The sequence below is a fragment of the Bubalus kerabau genome, chromosome X, assembly GCF_029407905.1.
Source record: "Bubalus kerabau isolate K-KA32 ecotype Philippines breed swamp buffalo chromosome X, PCC_UOA_SB_1v2, whole genome shotgun sequence".
Taxonomy (NCBI): domain Eukaryota; kingdom Metazoa; phylum Chordata; class Mammalia; order Artiodactyla; family Bovidae; genus Bubalus; species Bubalus kerabau.
Genome location: NC_073647.1, coordinates 22,443,627 through 22,464,723, shown reverse-complemented (window position 1 = coordinate 22,464,723; position 21,097 = coordinate 22,443,627). Strand labels below are relative to the sequence as shown.

Here is a 21,097-nt window from a genome sequence, read left to right as displayed (position 1 = left end):
GGACGACAGAAGATGAGGTAGTTGGATGGTATCACTGACTCAACGGACATGAGTTTGAGTGAACTCCAGGAGTTGGTGATGAACAGGGAGGCCTGGCGTGCTGCGATTCATGGGGTCACAAAGAATCAGACTGAGCAACTGAACTGAACTGAACTGAACTTTCTGAGATTGATTTTTAAAGGTTTTTCCTATTCCTCTTCTTCTCTTATACTCTCTCCGTAGGTCATTTCATTCATTCCCATAGCTTCAAATAAGGATCTATTAATGATCCTAAATGTATCTCTAGCCCAGATCTCTATCCCAAGCTTCAAACCTGTATATATAACATCTCCACTTGAAAATATCAGAGAACCTCAAACTTAACAAGTCCAAAACTAAACTCATCTTCCCTTTTAAATCTACCCTTCTGCCAATGTTCCCTTTCTCCATGGTACCACTATCCCATCAGTTGCCCAAGTCAGAGAGCTGGTAATCATCTTTGCCTCCATGGTGTCCCACTCTCCATCAAATCTATCACCAACTGATCCTACTTTTCAAATATCTCATGGATCTGCCCACTGCCACCACATTTGTCCAAGTTACTATCAGCTGTTTGCCAGAGTTACTACAGTTGTCCATCTGATCTTCTTACATCTACTTTTGTCCTCTTCCAATCTACTTGCTACCCTGAAGCCAGGGTAATCTTTTAGAAGTGCAAATTTGATCACAGACTTAGATTTGTCTGTGATTTGGTCAATCACAGACAGAATTCTTCAACGAGTTTCCATTGAAAATAGGATAAAGTGGAAAGTCTTTCCTCTTTTTGGCTGTACTGCATGGCTTGTGGGACCTTAGTTTCCCTAACCAGGGTTTGATTTCAGGCCCTGGCAGTGAAATCCTAACCACTGGACTGCTAAGCAATTCCCAAAGTGCAAAATCTTTAAAAATGACTTTTAAGGCCCTACAAGATTTTTGGAGAAGGAAATGGCAACTCACTCCAGTATTCTTGCCTGGAGAATCCCATGGACAGAGGAGCCTGGTGGGCTACAGTCCACAGGGTCGCAAAGAGTCGGACACGACTGAGTGACCTCACTGTAACAAGATTTTTCACAAGTTTACATCTCCAACGTCATTTCTCACCATTTCATCTTTACTTTCACTCTAGCTAGAATGGATAGAGGAAGAAAGATTTGTTTAATGAACAGTTCTAATTTTTCCTCAATATACTATTATTGCATTTGTGGCAATAATATTGAATATCATTTTATAAAGAGGAAAGTGCTCAGTTTTAAGATTAGAAAGCAATATTTTAAAATAGAATCCAAGCTATAGCATTTCATTAAAAAGTTCTATAGCTTTCATCATATTAAATCATATAAGAGAAATATATGAATAATTGTATATCAACAAAGCAGATAATCTAAACGAAAGGGACAAATTTCTAAAAACACACAAATTACCAACACTAACTCAAGAGGAAATATAAAATCTCAACAGACCTGTTAACAAGTAAAGAGAGAGGCTCTGTTTCCAAAACCTCCCAACAAAAAAAAAGTCTACAGCCAGATGGCTTCACTGGTGAATTCTATCAAACATTTAAAGAATCAACACCAATCTTAATAAAACTCTGCCAAAAATATAAGAGAAGGAACATTCCCTAACACATTCTATAATATCAGCATTACCCCAATACCAAAGTCAGCAAAGATACTACAAGAAAACTATGGACCAATATCCCTTATGACTATAAGTGGAAAAATTCTCAACAAAATAATAGCAAACCAAATCCCATAGTACATTAAAAGGATTATACAGCAAGACTAAGTGGGAATTCAAAGTTGGTTCAACAAAAGAAAACCAAAGTAGTAAATCATATTAACAGAATGGAGAGGAAAAAACAACATAATCATCTGAATAGATGCAGAAAAAGCCTCTGAAACAATTCAACAGCCTTTGATGATAAAAAAAAAAAAAAAAAAGACTCAGCAAGCAGGAATAGAAAGGAATTTCCCTAACATGAAAAAGGGCATTTACCCAAACCTTCAGCTAATATCATACTCAATAATAAAAGACTGAAAGCTTTCCACTTATGATCAGGAATAAGACAAGGATGTGTGCTTTTTGAGACAAGAGAGAGGTGGTGGTTGAATAACATTGTGCATTCACCAAATGCCCCTGATTTGTTTAAAATAACTATGTGCTATAAGAATTTCACCTCAACAAAATGATTCCTAGAGTGAAACATTTATTCACTTTGGCTTACTGACGTACAAGCATATTTCCTACGTTTACAGGATAATTAGTAGATGAGTTACCATTTAGAGATGGCATTATAACACCATGAAAAACAAACTATATTTTCAATTCAAGGTATATATGAGATAAAATCAAGCTATAAGCCTGAAAATTACCCTTAGGAGAACTTGCAAATTTCCCCCTCAAAATCAGATTGTTCTTTTAAAAACTGGAAGCCAGATGGTTTTATATATAAAAACAAACCTCAATGTTAAATCCACGTGGGATTTAAAAGTTCATTCTCCTGCAGCTGCAGCAGCTGTACCAATCATAACTGCAGTCAGTGGGATTATTTTTCCTTCACTAATGTTTAGAACAATGTTTCTCAAAGTGGAAACTTGTTTAGAAATGCAAATTCTCAGGCCCCACCCCCAAAACTCCTGAATCATAAACTCTGGGGTTGAGGGCCAGTAAAGTGGTCATGTATGGATGTGAGAGTTGGACTGTGAAGAAGGCTGAGCGCCGAAGAATTGATGCTTTTGAACCGTGGTGTTGGAGAAGACTCTTGAGAGTCCCTTGGACTGCAAGGAGATCCAACCAGTCCATTCTGAAGGAGGTCAGCCCTGGGATTTCTTTGGAAGGAATGATGCTAAAGCTGAAACTCCAGTACTTTGGCCACCTCATGTGAAGAGTTGACTCATTGGAAAAGACTCTGATGCTGGGAGGGATTGGGGGCAGGAGGAGAAGGGGACGACAGAGGATGAGATGGCTGGATGGCATCACTGACTCGATGGACGTGAGTCTGAGTGAACTCCGGAGTTGGTGATGGACAGGGAGGCCTGGCATGCTGCAATTCACGGGGTCACAAAGAGTCGGACACGACTGAGCGACTGATCTGATCTGATCTGATCTGAATCTGTTCTAACAAGCCTTCCAGATTCACACTCAAGTTTGAGAACCACTGGTCAACAACAATAGCACACATCTATAAGCATTTTCTTACCAGACTGTGTTGTGTCATACATGTTGCACTGTTTCTTCGAGTTGTTATTGAATCAGATTGTAACAATTGTGAATTATCACTAAGAAGAAAAGGAAAACATTTGTCATGTAAAATTCATTACAAAATTTTTTTTAAGAAATAAGATTTCAAATCCTTAAACAACATTGCCATTGATGTAAATATCTTCTTCGTGGAAACAGCTGTGCAGCTGTAGAAAATAAAACATGCATGTGTGCGCACACACACACACACACACACATCCTTAGTTGACTGAACCTAAACAAGTGTCCATGTAAGGTAGGGAATTCTCAAGCATGCCATTTTATCTCTAATCATGCTACCAAGAATAAGTATAAATTATTGTGGCCTTAGAGACACATCATTTTCTATGTAAACCTGTAACCAATTTAAATTTGTGATTGAAGCTATTATGTTCTAGCTGCAATTTCCTCTGGACTCCCAAACTTTCACATAATGAGAGGGATAGCCACTAGCAGGGTCAATAGAACTAAGCTTTTCAGATATGTCTCATTTGGCCTACCCAGTGTTAAAAATATTTTTTAATTAGCTGTGCAAACTTGGAACAACTATGGAGATTTCACATAAAGAACTCAGACTCCAGGTTTCTGGTTTCTATTGAAATTTTGCAAGATTTTGCCACACTGAATCACATTCCCCCATGGCAACAATGAACTGAGCTGAGCAACCACTGCCTGCTGAAGATGTTCCTAGTTTCCTCAGCTTTGAAAGTGCCTACTTAGCCAGCCTTGTGGAGAAGGCACTGGCGACCCACTCTAGTACTCTTGCCTGGAAACTCTCATGGAAGGAGGAGCCTGGTAGGCTGCAGTTCCTGGGGTCGTGAAGAGTCAGATGCGACTGAGTGACTTCACTTTCACTTTTCACTTTCATGCATTGGAGAAGAAATGGCAACCCACTCCAGTGTTCTTGCCTGGAGAATCCCAGGGACAGGGGAGCCTGGTGGGCTGCCGTCTATGGGGTCACACAGAGTCGGACACGACTGAAGCGACTTAGCAGCAGCAGCAGCCAGCCTTGACCTGATTTGAGCTTGGGACCCTGAAGAAATCTTTCCCTATTTATGTTTTCGTTTTGTTATAACTTTAGAAATATTTTTATTTTATATTGGACTCTAGTTGATTTACAATGTGTTAGTTTCAGATATACAGCAAAGTGATTCAGTTATACATACATATATATATCTTTTTTCAAAGTCTTTTTTCATTTAGGTTATTACAGAATATTGATGAGAGTTCCCTGTGCTATACAGTAAGTCCTTGTTGGTTGCCTAGTTTAAATATAGTAGAGTATGTTGTTATAACTTTTTTTATTTTGAAACTGAGACTCACAAGAAATTGCAAAAAGAATATAGAGTGTTCTTGTGTACCTTTAATCCAGGTTTCCCTAATGATAATAAACTATCTTTAACATGTTCTTTTCCACCCCCTATATCCAATTAAGTGCCAGTTCTTTTAGGTTTCACCCATGATTTTTCATGTCCATCATGCTTTCCAGGTTCCTTGCTAAAAACCAATTCAAAGCATTCCTACTTTTCCACCAACTCTGTAATAGTCTAATTGGTCAGCTCACCTCTGTTCTTTTCCTACTGCAATCAGCTTGCTCTCCTGCTCACAACTTTCAGTGATTCTCTTCATTGCCTTCTGAATTCAGTTACATTCTTTACTATAACTTTTGAGCTTCCCTGGTGGCTCAGACGGTTAAGAATCCGCCTGCAATGTGGGAGACCTGGGTTCAATCCCCGGGTTGGGAAGATCCCCTGGAGGAGGGCATGGCAACCCACTCCAGTATTCTTGCCTGGAGAATCCCCATTGATAGATGGAGCCTGGCGGGCTACAGCCTATAAGGTCGCAAAGAGTCGGACATGACTGAGCAACTAGGCACACACACTATAACTTTCAAAGCCCTCCACAATTTAGCTCCACAGACTTTTGGATTTCATAGACTAGGAAAATTTCAAAACAAAATCTTGGCACAAACATGCAGTTGCATTTTCTCTTGCCAAGTAAGGTCATTAAAAAAAATCTCATCAACTACCATCATTTCATTTATAAAAGGGCATTTTGTTATTTTAAAAAAAAGCAGGACTGACAATACAGGACTGAGTAAAATACAGTAATGCCCAGGAAAGTATGCTTTATTTAACTTTTTAAAGCCATTGATTAGGTACAATGTCACCTGGGATCAGCACTAGTCAGTAGGTAAACATTTGGGAGCCAGTGATCTGGGCACAGTTGACCAGCATTCTGGAATACACCTATACTTTCCTACTTCCAAGCCTATTCTTGAAACGCTCTTCAGATACCTGGCCACCTTTCTTCCAGTCTGCTTCCTATCGATCTATTTGTTAGGACCTGTCTTCAGTGCCATTTATCCAAGAAACTTCCCTGTATTCCTCAACAATCCTGCTGTCATTTCTAACTCCCTTCTTTTAATTACCCTAGGACTTTCTTTCCCTTCTAAGCATAGATCTTATTCGACCATACATTTAAGTCTTCTCAGTATTCATTTTCCCTATTAAAATCTTATTGAACCTTGAGATACATCTTTGCAGTGCAGTAATTTGCATATAATAGGCAGTAACAATATTTATGAGAGGATATGTGTATATGTGTATTTTTACTTCCTTTCCCAGTCATTTTCCCCTACAAGAACAGGAATATATTTTAGCAGTTACTACTAGGAAGAAGGCAATGGCAACCCACTCCAGTACTCTTGCCTGGAAAATCCATGGACAGAGAAGCCTGGTAGGCTACAGTCCATGGGGTTACAAAGAGTTGGACACGACTGAGTGACTTCACTTTCACTGGGTTAGGTTCTACATGAAGATCTTGTCTACTCTTCTCAACAACCTGGTAGTCTTAATAATGAACAGATCATGGAGACTCAGAGAGGCCAAGTAATTTAAGGCCTCTAGAAGGTGGAAAAATCTGGGTTCAAATTCAGGCCCATTGGATTCCAAAGCATGGGTCTTCCGTTCCACCACCCAGATACCTCTACCAGCCACCTTTGTGGAAAACCCTAGTTCTCTGTCAGGCTGAAAGTGGTGTTAACTCAGCAAAGGTAAAGGTAAGGTAACTAGGAAGTTGGAGGGTCACTAATGGGTTGCATATTTCCACTCTCTTTTGCACGTGGGAGGTAATTCTTTTTAAAAAAAATTTATTGGAATATAGTTGATTTATAATGTGTTAGTTTCAGGTGTACAGCAAGGTGAATCATTTATGCATATACATGTATACACTCTATTTTAGATTCTTTTCCCATACAAGCATTACAGAGTATTGAGTAGAGTTCTCTGTGCTATACACTAAGTCCTTATTGGTTATCTATTTTATATATAGTAGTGTGTATATAATGGCAACCCACTCCAGTGTTCTTGCCTGGAGAATCCCAGGGACGGGGGAGCCTGGTGGGCTGCCGTCTGTGGGGTCACACAGAGTTGGACATGACTGAAGTGACTTAGCAGCAGCAGCAGCAGTATGTATATGTCAACCCCACACTTCCAACTTATTCCTTCCATCTGCTGGGATAATTCTTAAAGCTAACAATTACACTCTCCCCTAAATTTTTGTCTGCCAATTTTATTTAATAAGACTATAACTTAAAAGTCAAAAAGCTGGCTTAAAACTCAACATTCAAAAAAACAAGATGCAACATTCAAGTGGCATCTGGTCCCATTACTTCATGGCAAAGAGAAGGGGGAAAAGTGGAAGCACTGACAGATTTTCTCTTCTTGGGCTCCAAAATCACTGTGGATGGTGACTACAGCCATGAAATTAGAAGATGCTTGCTTCTTGGAAGGAAGGCTATGACAAACCTAGACAGTACAATAAAAAGCAAAGACATCACTTTCCCAACAAAGGTCCATCTAGTCAAAGCTATGGTCTTTTCAATAGTCACGTATGGATGTGAGACCTGGACCATAAAGAAGCTGCTGCTGCTGCTAAGTTGCTTCAGTCGTGTCTGACTCTGTGCAACCCCATAGACGGCAGCCCACCAGGCCGAGTGTCAAAGAATTGATGCTTTCTAACTGTAGTGTTGGAGAAGACTCTTGAGAATTCCTTGGACAGTAAGGAGATCAAACCAGTCAATCCTAAGAGAAATCAACCCTGAATACTCATTGGAAGGACTGATGCTGAAGCTGAAGCTCCAATACTTTGGCTACCTGATGCAAAGAGACGACTCATTTGAAAAGACCCCAATGCTGGGAAGGATTGAAGGCAAAAGGAGAAGATGGCAGCAGAGGATGAGATGGTTGGATAGCATCACCAATTCAATGGACACTAACTTGAGCAAACTCTGGGAGATAGTGAGGGTCAGGAAGGCCTGGTGTGCAATATACCGAGATAATGTTTAAATGATCAGTAAGCAGCTCTGTCTAAACTGCACTATATTTACACCAGTTACATCCCTAAAGCAATAACTCTTCATGACCATTATTCTTCTTCCAGGTTTGTATTAATACAAGCTTATTAAACCAGTGTGCTTGCGCTCAGTCGCTTTAGCCATCTCCATCTCTTCGCGACCCCATGGACTGTAACCCACCGGCTTCTCTGTCCATGGGATTCTCCAGGCAAGAATACTGGAGTGGGTTGCCATGCCCTCCTCCAGGGGATCTAGATGGTTGATAAAGTCTGTAAAGGGCCAGACAGTAAATATTTTGGGCTTTGTGACCCATACAATCTTTGCTGCAATTAGTCAACTCTGCCACTGTAGTACGAAAGTGGCCCAGATAGTAAGTAAACAAGGGGGTGTGGCTATGTTACAATAAAACTTTATTTGCAAAACCAATCAGTTTGGCCCCCAGGCAATAGCTTGTCTTTCAAACAGAATTGAGGCACTAACAGTTTAAATGCAGGGTCAGACTAGCGGTATTTAAAGAGGGAAGGCACTAGCAGAAATCCAAGAACTTAATCTCTAATAAGGGCCTAATAAGGGCCAGAGAAGTAGAAGAAAAAAATACCTTTAAATAAAATCACTGACACCAGTAGTGAAGTCAGCCACCTCAAGGGGCTAAAGATAGAATCAAGAGGTTCAAAACTTTGACATTGATATTTTTATTAATACAAGATGAATACAAAACTGTCCAGGAACTTAAGAAATAGTGATGTTTGTATTAAAGAGTTGACATTTACACAACAAATTCTGCAAATGCTGGTGCAAGGGAGACTGAGAGTCTTTATACATAGGAAACATCAAGCAAAATTGGAAAACTGCTTCAAAGAAGTGCAACAATATTTAGTGAACTGTGAAAGAGGCAAGGCAATGAGTATGAGAGGCCAAGTAAAAGAAAGTGCAGTGAGCAGTGGACATACTCCACTGAAAAGAATCTGCAAGAAAAAGAATGCAACTAAGTCTCCGTGTAATTCTGCTCTAAATTTTTCTTGTTGATTACATGCTAAGCTTGTCACAACAGCACAAAATATGCCCTCAGATCACTTGGACAAGTTCCTTGACCTCAGGCATGTCACCTATCATTCCTATGCTACTTCTTCTTGATAAACAAGAGTCCCTGGACTTGGTCTTTTTTGGGGGGTTAATTCCTACTAGAGAAATACGCAACTGCCCTTCACCTTTCTGTACAAAAATTCATGTCCAGCATCAGGATCTTAAGCTATGGAATTCTACACTGTAACCATGTTCTAATATAATAAACATTTCCAATCTTTTGCAGAACAAAGCAAAGTATGAAGGGATAACTGTGATCACTCTCTTTGTTTCCAGGACTTTGAGGATTGGGAAAAGGGACCTGGTCAGCTGCCCCCCAACCCCCTCCCCAGCACTTAATATATTAAATAGGATCCACATGTTCCTGCAAATATATATCCTCCATCATCTACATATTTGTGACTTGTTTCTTCATTTCATAGAGCTTTTCAATAAAATGAACATTCTCAAGTATTTTCTTCTACTAGCAGAGTGCACCCATAACAATTCATTTATTCACACAACAGGATTTAGAGTAGAATCCTGAATTTATAGCATGTTCTTTTTCTCAGTACAACATGCAGAGCTGTCTCCACCCCTTATTTTTCTATCTGCCTATTTTAAAAGGTAATGTATTATTTTCAGGTCACTCTTAGTTTGTGTTTCATTTTGTTAGACCATATTCTCCCTTAACTCAAAAGACCAGAAAGCTGCATTTATTTAATTAATCAGCTTAGATACTGATTGAAGTGAAGTGAAGTGAAGTGAAGTCACTCAGTTGTGTCCGACTCTTTGCGACCCTGTGGACCGTAGCCTACCAGGCTGCTCTGTCCATGGGATTCTCCAGGCAAGAATACTGGAGTGGGTTGCCATTTCCTCCTCCAGGGGATCTTTCCAACCCAGGGATCGAACCCGGGTCTCCCACACTGCAGGCAGATGATTTACCCTCTGAGCCAGTGGACAAAGCACTAGCTTAGGAGTCTGGAGCCACAGCTTTCTAGTACTGATAGATTACTGCCTATGACATCTTGGAGATCGACAGGCCTGTTAGCCCATACATTAAACAAAGAGGGTAGATATGGTCTCCTGAGTTCTCATCTAACAGTTGTGAATTACATCAAGTAGGATGATGCCAGCAAAAGGTGAGGTGCAAACTTAATAAAATGTATGCAGTGAATGCATTTTTCAGACATTTTTACAATATTGAGAAAAACTTATGATACTGGGATGTGAAATCCAAGATCTCACTTTAAAATTCTATTTTAAGAAATAAGGTTGAGTCAGGCCAGATCTTTGGATAAATGCAGGAAATACAGTTAACCATCAGTTAATCTTTTAAACCTTTTTTCATCATCAGATCTCTAGAGTCTTTTTAGATATTTCCTCCCTCCTTATAAGCTCCTCTTTGAGAATTCCCACACAATTTTAATAGCACAAATATACTGCATATCTGTCTATGGGCCATATATACATATATGTTTTATGCATATGAGAAAAAAACTTTCACCCGCCAAGAACTAAGTAGGGCCAATGTACGTCACTGAGAATACAAAATTAGGAGATCAATTTTCTGTGACAGCTAAACTTTTTGTTCAAATAAAAACTAGGTGTAAAAAAGGCCCAAGCTTATTTACTTGACAACCATTCCCACTCTGAGGGTGCTAAGGTGAAGGTCAGAGGTGACAAGGCAGACTAGAGAATGACAAAAATTACAGTCATTACAGATCTGGAGGCGAGGGTGGGGAGTACACAATTTCTTCAATGGTGTGGGTAAGAGATGGGGTGAAGTTAGAGAAAGTCGTGCTCCACACCAAATAGTTGCTGCTTTAGGGTCCTGGATCTTGATGAACTGTCAGAAGAGGACGTCACGTTTCATTTGTGCCCTTGCCCTCCAGCCAGCCCGTCCCCCTTCCCCCGCCCCCAGGCTGAGAGTGGGATCTTCTGGTCAGCAGGAGCAAGGGAGATACCTGCAGAAACTCGATGAGTCAAGAAGTGGGAATGCTATTGTAAGTCACTTTCTTGCAACTCTTGCCACCCTTTCCCGCCCCCGCAGGCCTCCTCCAGTATCTCAATCCTGCTCACCCAAGGCCACTGATCAAAGGGGCGCTGCTGGATCGCCTCAAAATGTTATCTTCTGTAGTGGTTGAACTCGGCAGCACCTCCAAATGTAGCTCCATTTTCTCCCGTGCTCTGTCCGTGCAGAAGCTTAGTTTGGAGCTCTCTGGTTTTTCTGGCTCCCGTTCACATAAGAACAAGTCAGCTAAGTGAGGAGATGATGTAGAGAGAGAGGAAAAAGAGGAAAAAGAAAAGAGAGAAGGAAGTTCTTAGACAAGTGCGTGCTCACTTTTGCAGCCCTACCATCCCTAACACCAGTGGGAACAAAGTGGGACAGGACTGGCTCCGACCCTCCTAACTCCAAGCTCGGGGCACCTAACACTGAGATCTTCCACCTCCAAGCCTGTAATGAACATGAGGAATTTATCATAATCCGTGAATGCTCCTTTATTTCCCTCAGTCAAGGAAACCCGGGTAAGCCTTTCCGGTCAAAACAAAAACCACAACCCACTGCCTTGCAGAATCATTTGGGCACTGCGCTTCTGCGCATGCGTCCTGGGTCCGGCCCGCTGACGCACGTTTACTACGTAAGCAATGAACATTTTACAGGCGCCTTTGTCCGCCGTGATGCGGGAGCACGCGCAGTGAAGGAGCCTTTTTTCGCAAGCCAGGCAGTCTCTTCTCTCTCCCTAGTGCGGATTCACCTTGGTTGTTCCTCCTCTCTTCCCGTGTTAACCCTAGCATGGTTTCCTTAAGCATTATTTAGGAAAGAAAGGATGGAAATAAGGTGTATGAGAGCGCCATCCTTTCTGCCCTAAATTTAATACTCAGTTTGGGTTCCCTCGTCTCATGACTGAGGCTGACAAGCTTGTTACCTCCCATGAAGAATTTTTCCATCCTGTTAGAAACGACATCCTACACCTTTGCAATGTAAAAAAACACTAAATCCTGGGGGTGGCGGTGGGGGAGAGGACCACCCGCTCTCAAAGGGTCATGTTAAAGTCCTAACACAATTGAACCAATTGCGCTAATAAATCATCCCGTGTGTGTGTGTGTGTGTGTGTGTGTGTGTGTTACCATAATCATGCAGTGTATATTTTTTTACATTGAATAAAATCTAGCTAAGAAAAAGGGTTAAAGCAAGGAGGCTTATTTCTTTAAAATCTTAGAATTTAGTATCCATTCAAATCAGTGTTGCCATTTAACAATGTTGTCATGGATTGAAACATTTTAAGAACTGCTCTTTTAGAAATTTTTTTTTTTTTTTACCACCAGTTAATGAGCCACGTTGAGTACTGAAATCTTACTACTACTACTACTACTAAGTCACTTCAGTCGTGTCCGACTCTGTGTGACCCCATGGACGGCAGCCCACCAGGCTCCCCCGTCCCTGGGATTCTCCAGGCAAGAACACTGGAGTGGGTTGCCATTTCCTTCTCCAATGCATGAAAGTGAAAAGTGAAAGGGAAGTCGCTCAGTCGTGTCCGACTCTTTGCGACCCCATGGACTGCAGCCTACCAGGCTCCTCCATCCATGGGATTTTCCAGGCAAGAGTACTGGAGTGGGGTGCCATTGCCTTAACTCCATGCTAATAATTTTGAAAAACCACCCATCTTAGGAACCATATAGAGAAATGGCAGAGAAGGTAAGTGAAACGATTGAAATGGGAGTTATTAATTTAAAAAATCACAACACGGTATAGCACTTTACAGTTTAAAAAAATGTTTTCACATATTTATCTCAATTGGTTCAATCGTTAACCCTGCTCAGCTAATCAGTGGTGAATTTAAATAGGATTATCTTGAAACAGTTCATGACAAGTTTATGTCATAAACATGAAAGATCATAATCATTCTTCATTCTGAGAATAGAATAAGAAAAGTGTAATTATATTAGACAGAATTAGGTTACTTAAATCCCTGACATGAGGATGATTTGGAGTCTCCATTCCTGATATAAGACAGGTTAACAATAGCGACCATTTGGGGGCCATTTATCATGTGCCAGGTACTGTCCTAAGCACTTGAAATATATGATCACATTTAATGCTTACAGTAACTCGGTGAGGTAGGCACTATTACAATGCCCATTTTTCAAAGGAGGAAACTGAAGCTCAGAGGGATTACTCAAATTACAACTACTAAGTGGCAAAGCCAAGATTCCTCTGCCGTTCTATTTAAGTGAAAAGACAGACCAGGGGCCTCTGGATATTTCTCTGGACACTATTTATGAACAAGTAAGCACTCAATAAATAGTTATTAAATTATTTTATAAATAAATACAGGTTTAAGTAACTTGCCCTTCACAGCTATCTTGTAAATTAGGTAAATATTTTCTATTTTACAGTTGATAAAATTCCAGAGAGATTAATGGCACATAACTAGGTAGCAATAGAATCTGGGCTGGTACCAAAATTCCTGAAAGCCACTGTGGAATTTCCCAGGGTAAGCTGGAGAATTTATGAAAGATGGCAGCTAAAACTGAGTCTTTAGTCAGTCAGGGTGACTGCAGAGGCAGTGGTTAAATACAGAATAGAGGGTCAAAACGAAACTATCTGAATAGGATAAAAATATGGAGTACATCAGAGAACAAAGAGCTCTTACTTTCAATATACTGCTTATTTTACTTTTCAGAGTTTGTTAATATTCTTGGCAGACAATAAGTTTTAATGGATATACTGTGAATGAATAGAAAAATCAAATCTCATCATGTCTAAACATTACTGATATCTAGTTTTTTAAAATGGTCACAAAAGAGTTGGACACGACTTAGTGACCAAGCAACAACAAAGTACATAACACTAAGAAAATAGGTATAATAAAACAACAAGGAAAGAGCAACTAAGAGTTTTGAGAAAAGGGGTTAAGAATATGAAATGATTAAATACATGAGATAGCAATAAGTTTCCAGCTACTACCAAAAAGGAGGGATTCTCTTTAACTTAAGTTCAGCTATATGACAGGAACCTAAAACTTGTAAAAATATAAACAGGACATTCTCAAGTTGGAAAGTCAAAAGGAACAAGTACTACAAAAACAAATATTTCTATATACTAGAGTGGCAAACACAATATTTAAAGAAATTATTTTTACTTCCCATTTTTACCCACACATTATTATACCAACCTGGCTTTGTTCCCTGATTAACATTTGCTGTTCTGTTGTCATGCGCCATGATCTTGGTTTGTTGTTTTGCTTAGATGTATACCTTGACCCTTGTGGTGCTCTTCTTTATGTCCAAGTCTGCAGCCATCTGCCCCTTGCCTCTTTCCTGTGAAAGGTGTCCCACAAACATGTCATAATCAGTTCTTTATTTTGTCCGTTGTCATGGCAACTTTAAAGCAATATGTTAGCCTTTAGTTATCCCAAGAGCAATACAAATACAAGTTGGTCCCAAGCCCACAAACCACAAACACCCCAAACCTTTCAAAAGATTTACATAAAGAGTAAAAGGAACTAGGTAGGCAAGAATGATATGAATAATGAATAAAACCTGAAAATGATGGTCAAAATAGCATCTGTCTTCTCACATATCCTTGAATTTCTCCTAATTGTTCAGCCCCAGAAAGTTAAGGATTCTTTTAAATTGTTTGGCTTGTCAGAGTTCGGGACTGTGCACTTGGTCAACAAATGACTATTTGGTAGCTATTGTGAACAATAGAATATACTATAATTTTTTTTGAGCAGATTGATGGGGAGTGGGGGTATGGCTGAAACATTGAGATAAAAAGAGAAACATAAATTGATTTTAAAAAAAAACAGAACTTGCTTTTCTAATCCAGCTGGCAGGAAAATATAGGCAGTTTAAAGGAAACTATCTTGTGCTTACTTTAGCAGCACAAATATTGCAAATTGGAATAATAAAGAGAAGAGTAGCATGGCCTCTGTGCAAGGATGACATACAAAACTTTGTGAAGTGTCTGATATTTTTTTCATCTCACACTGGTCAGAATCAGTTCAGTTCAGTTCAGTCACTCAGTCATGTCCGACTCTTTGTGACCCCATGAATCGTAGCACACCAGGCCTCCCTGTCCATCACCAGCTCCCAGAGTTCACCCAAACCCATGTCCATCGAGTCAGTGATGCCATCCAGCCATCTCATCCTCTGTTGTCCCCTTCTCCTCTTTCCCCCAATCCCTCCCAGCATCAGAGTCTTTTCCAATGAGTCAACTCTTTTCATGAGGTGGCCAAAGTATTGGAGTTTCAGCTTCAACATCAGTCCTTCCAATGAACACCCAGGACTGATCTCATTTAGGATGGACTGGTTGGATCTCCTTGCAGTCCAAGGGACTCTCAAGAGTCTTCTCCAACACCACAGTTCAAAAGCATCAATTCTTCAGCGCTCAGCTTTCTTCACAGTCCAACTCTCAAATCTATACATGACCACTGGAAAAACCATAGCCTTGACTTTATAGATTTTTGTTGGCAAAGCAATGTCTCTGCTTTTTAATATGCTATCTAGGTTGGTCATAACTTTCCTTCCAAGGAGTAAGTGTCTTAATTTCATGGCTGCAGTCACCATCTGCAGTGATTTTGGAGCCCCAAAAAATAAAGTCTGACACTGCTTCCACTGTTTCCCCATCTATTTCCCATGAAGTGATGGGACCCGATGCCATGATCTTCGTTTTCTGAATGCTGAGCTTTAAGCCAACTTTTTCACTCTCCTCTTTCACTTTCATCAAGAGGCTTTTGAGTTCCTCTTCACTTTCTGCCATAAGGGTGGTGTCATCTGCATATCTGAGGTTATTGATATTTCTCCTGGCAATCTTGATTCCAGCTTGTGCTTCTTCCAGCCCAGCATTTCTCATGATGTACTCTGCATAGAAGTTAAATAAGCAGGGTGACAATATTCAGCCTTGATGTACTCCTTTTCCTATTTGGAACCAGTCTGTTGTTCCATGTCCAGTTCTAACTTTTGCTTCCTGACCTGCATATAGGTTTCTCAAGAGGCAGGTCAGATGGTCTGGTATTCCCATCTCTTTCAGAATTTTCCAGTTTATTGTGATCCACACAGTCAAATGTCCATCATCAAAAAACAATCTACAAACAATAAATGCTTAAGAGGGTGTGGAGAAAAGGTAACCCTCCTACTCTGTTGGTGGGAATGTAAATTGATACGGCCACTATGGAGAACAGTGTGGAGCTTCCTTAAAAAACTAAAAATAGAACTACCCTATGTTCCAACAATCCCACTACTGGGAATATACCCTGAGAAAACCATAATTCAAAAAGATACATGCATCCCAATGTTCACTGCAGCACTATTTACAATAGCCAGGACATTGAAGCAACCTAAATGTCCATCAACAGATGAATGGATAAAGATGTGGTACATATGTACAATGGAATATTACTCAGCCATAAAAAGGAATGAAATTAGGTCATTTGTAGTGATGTGGATGGATCTAGAGTCTGTCATACAGGTGAAGTCAGAAAGAGAAAAACAAATATCATATATTAATGCATATATATGGAATCTAGGGGGCATCCCAGGTGGTGCTAATGGTAGAGAAGCTACCTGCCAATGCAGGAGACATAAGAGACCCGGTTCTATCCCTGGGATGGGAAGATCCCCTGGAGGAGGGCATGACAACCCGCTTTAGTATTCTTGCCTGGAAAATCCCATGGATGGAGGAGCCTGGCAGGCTACAGTCCATAGGGTCGCAAAGAGTCGGACATGACTGAAGTGATTTAACACACACACGGAATCTAGAAAAATAATACAGATTAACCTATTTGCAGGGCAGTAATAGAGATCCAGATGTACCTGACATGTGGATGTGGTGGAGTGGGGAAGGGGAGGGTGGGATGAACTGGAAGAGTAGCATTGACATATGTACACTGTTGTTGTTCAGTCGCCCAGTCCTATCTGACTCTGCGACCCCATGGACTGCAGCATACCAGGTCTCTGAGTCCCTCACTATCTCCTAAAGTTTGACCAAGTTCATGTCCATTGCATCGGTGATACATCCAGCCATCGCATCCTCTGGTGCCCTCTTCTTCTGCCCTCAATCTTTCCCAGCGTCTGGGAAATGAGTTAGCTGTTTGCATCAGATGACCAAAATACTGGAGCTTCAGCTTCAGTATCAGTCCTGACGAGTATTCAGGGTTGATTTCCCTTAAGATTGACTGGTTTGATCTCCTTGCTGTCCAAGGGACTTTCAGGAGTCTTCTCCAGCACCAAAGTTTGAAAGCATCTATTCTTTGGCACTCTGTCTTCTTTACTGTCCAGCTCTCACAACTGTACATGACCACTGGGAAGACCACTGTTGTTCAGTTGCTCCATGGTGTCCAACTATTTGCGACCCCATGCACTACAGAATGCCAGGCTTCTCTGTACTTCACCATCTCCTGGAGTTTGCTCAAACTCATGTCCATTGCATCAGTGATGCCATCCAACCATCTCATCCTTTGTCGTCCCCTCCTCCTCCTGCCTTCAATCTTTCCCAGCATCAGGGTGTTTTCCAATGAGTCAGGTCTTCGCATCAGGTGGCCAAAGTTTTGGAGCTTCAGCTTGAGCATCAGTCCTTCCAATGAATATTCGCCTTGACCTTTGTCAGCTGAGTAATGTCTCTGCTTTTAAACACACTGTCTAGGTTTGTGATACCTTTCCTGCCATGAAGCAATTGTCTTCTGATTTCATGGCTGCAGTCACCGTCCGCAGTGATTTTGGAGCCCAAGAAGAGGAAATCTGTCATTACTTCCACCTTTCCCCATTCTATTTGCCATGAAGTAATGGGGGTGGATGCCATGATCTTAGTTTTTTTAATATTTAGTTTTAAGCCAGTTCTTTCACTCTCCTTCTTCACCCTCATCAAGAGGCTCTTTAGTTCCTCTCTGCTTTCTGCCATTAGAGTGGTATCATCTGCATACCTGCCTGCAAGTTAGGAAACCAGGGTTCTATTCCTGGATCGAGAAGATCCCCTAGAGAGGGAATGACAACCCAAACCAATATTCTTGCCTGGAGAATTCCATGGACAGAGGAGCCTGGCAGGCTACAGTCTATCGGGTTGCAAAGAATCGGACATGACTGAGTTACTAATGCACGCACGCACACACGCACACACACACACACACACACACACACACATCTGAGGTTGTTGATGTTTGTCCCACCTATCTTGATTCCAGCTTGTAACTCATCCACCCCAGCATTTCTCATGATGTGCTCAGTGTATAGGTTAAACCAACAGGGTGACAGCAGACAGTCCTGTCGTCCTCCTTTTTCAATCTTGAACCAATCAGTTGTTCCATACAGGGTTCTAACTGTTGCTTCAGTTAGAAGCAACATACCCACATACAGGTTTCTCAGGAAATGGGTAAGATAGCCTGGTATTCCCATCTCTTTAAGAGATTTCCACAGTTTGTTATGATCCACACAGTCAAAGGCTTTAGCGTAGTCAATGAAACAAAGGTATATGTTTTTCTGGAATTACCTGGCTTTCTCTATGATCCAGCAAATGTTGGCAATCTGAGCTCTGGTTCCTCTGCCTTTCCTAAACCCAACTTGGACATCTGGAAGTTCTTGGTTCACATAATGCTGAAGCTCAGCATGCAATATTTAAGCATGACCTTACTAGCATTGGAGATGAGTGCAATTGTTCAATGGTTAGCACATTCTTTAGTACTACCCTTCTTGGGAACTGGGATGAGGATTGACCTTTTCCAGTCCTGTGGCCAGTGCTGGGTCTTCCAGATTTGCTGACATATTGAATGCAACACCTTGATGGCATCATCATTTAGGGTTTTGAATAGCTCTACAGGAATTCCATAGCATCCACTAGCTTTATTTCCTAAGGCCCACTTGACTCCAGAATGTCTGGCTCTGGGTAACTGACTACACCATTGTAGTAATCCAGTACATTAAAACCTTTTTTGGACAGCTCTTCTGTGTATTCTTTCCATCTCTTCTTGATCTCTTCGGCATCTATTAGGTCTCTACCATTTCTGTCCTTTATTGTGCCCATCTTTGGGTGAGATGTTCCCTTGATATTTCCAGTTTTCCTGAAGAGATCTCTAGTCTTTCCCCTTCTGTTGTTTTATTCTACTTTTATGCACTGTTCATGGAAGAAAGCCTTCTCCATGCTGTTCTTTGAAACTCTGCCTTTAGTTGGATGTACCTTTCCCTTTCTCCCTTGCATTTCACTTCTCTTCTTTCTTCACATATTTGTAAAGCCTCCTCAGATGACCACTTTGCCCTCTTGCTTTTCTTTCTCTTTGGGATGGTTTTGTTCGCTGTCTCCTGTACAATATTATGGACCTCCGTTAATTGTTCTTCAGGCACACTGTTAACTAGATTTAATCCCTTGAATCTATTCATTACCTCCCCTGCATATTCATAGGGGATATGATTTAAGTCGTATCTGGCTGGCCTCATGGTTTTCCCTGCTTTAGTTTAAGCCTGAATTTTGCTATGAGAAGCTGATTATCTGAGCCACAGTCAGTTTTTGCTGACTGTATACAGTTTCTCCATCTTCGGCTACAAAGAATGTAATCAATTTGATTTTGGTATTGACCATTTGGTGACGTCTATGTGTAAAGTCATCTCTTGTGTTGTTGAAAAAGAATATTTGCTATGACCAGTGCATTCTCTTGGCAGAATTCAGTTAGCCTTTGCCTTGATTCATTTTGTTCTTCAAGGCCAAACTTGCCTGTTACTACAGGTATCTCTTGACTTCCTACTTTTGCATTACAATCCCCAATGATGAATAGAACATCGTTTTGTTTTGTTTTGTTTTTTGGTGTTAGTTATAGGCAGTCTTCTAGGTCTTCATAGAACTGATTAATTTCAGCTTCTGGTGGTAGGGGCATAGACTTGAATTACTGTGATATTGAATGGCTTGCCTTGGAAACAAATTGAAATCATTCTGTCATTTTGGAGGTTGCACCCAAGTACTGCATTTTGGACTCTTTTGTTGATTATGAGGGCTACTCCATTTCTTCTATGGGATTCTTCACCACAGTACTAGATACAATGGTCATCTGAATTAAATTTGCCCATTCCCATCCATTTTAGCTCACTAATTCCTACTAAAAAGTCGATGTTTATTCTTACCATCTCCTGCTTGACCACATCCAATTTACCTTAATTCATGGACCTAACATTCCAGGTTCCTATGCAATACTGTTCTTTGCAGCATTGGATTTTACTTTTATCACCAGACACATCCACAACTGAGTGTCGTTTCCTTCCCCAGTAGCATATTGGACACTGCTATGTGTAAAATAGCTAGTGGGAAGCTGCTGGATAGCGCAGGGAGCTCATGTTGGTGCCCTATGATGACCTAGAGGGAGACTCAAGAGGGAGGGAATCTTTTTCTTATTACTTATTTTAATTAATTTACTTATTTTTGGTTGTGCTGGGACTTTGTTGCTTCACGAGGGCTTTCTATAGTTGTGGTGAGCAGGAGTTGCTCTCTAGTTGTGGTGCAGGGAATTCTCATTGCAGTGGCTTCTCTTGTGGGGGAGCATGGGCTCAGTAGTTGTGGTGCATGGATTTACTTGCCCTGTGGCATGTGGGATCTTCCTGGACCAAGGATCAAACCCATGTCCCTTGCATTGGCAGGCAGATTCCTATGCACTGTGCCACCAGGGAAGTCCTAAGAGGGAGGAAATATATGTATAACTATAGCTGATTCACTTTGTTGTACAGCAGAAACTAACATTGTAAACCAATTGTACTAATAATAAAATTTTAGGAATAAAGGAAACTATCTAAAAGTGGTTTTAAAACTCCCATTTTATAAACAGAACATATAAACATTGAGGAATAAAATGACAATTGGGCTTGGCAAGTTTAATATGGTACAACTAAGTTGAAGAAGTTGGTAAAATTATTTCTGCAAAAGATAATTTTTCTTTTTTTTAATTTCCTTTTTAAATTTCCTGTACTTTCTAGGTATGTATGATTAACACAGCAAGTGGCCCTCTCTCTCCCAGAGTCCTTCAAGTGGTGAGGATTAAATGAGTTAATATTTCTAAAACTCTTAGAATATTGCCTAGTATGCAGTAACTGCTATGTAGGTGTTTAATAAAATAAGTTTAATTCCAGGTCTCACATAAGCTGAATCATGACTGTTAAGTCTCTATAAAGCCTAGAAAGAAAAAAAGAAATTCTGGTTCTGTTACGGTTCTTCAGGACTTTCCCTGATATCACTGAAACTAATGGTGCTTGCATAATGGAGGCGAGTGCTTCTCATTAACTATAGGAACTCTCATTGGGTTCTCTTTATTTTTATCCCATTGCTTTTGTCCATTCACTTCCTTTGGTCTAGTGCACCCAAATGGATGATTTAACAGTCTGCCCCAGACAAATACCAACAAAGTTGAGGGATTTAAGAAATGAGCGGGGATCACAGAAGTCAGG

The 21,097-nt window shown here is 40.6% G+C and overlaps 1 non-coding gene across 1 annotated transcript; it reads left to right on the top strand.

Moving 5' to 3' along the window:
* The first annotated feature begins 14,552 nt into the window (after positions 1 to 14,552).
* LOC129640462 (U6 spliceosomal RNA) lies at positions 14,553 to 14,662 on the top strand. The gene has a single exon (XR_008708832.1). It is a non-coding gene; the product is annotated as a U6 spliceosomal RNA (small nuclear RNA).
* Positions 14,663 to 21,097: the final 6,435 nt, after the last annotated feature.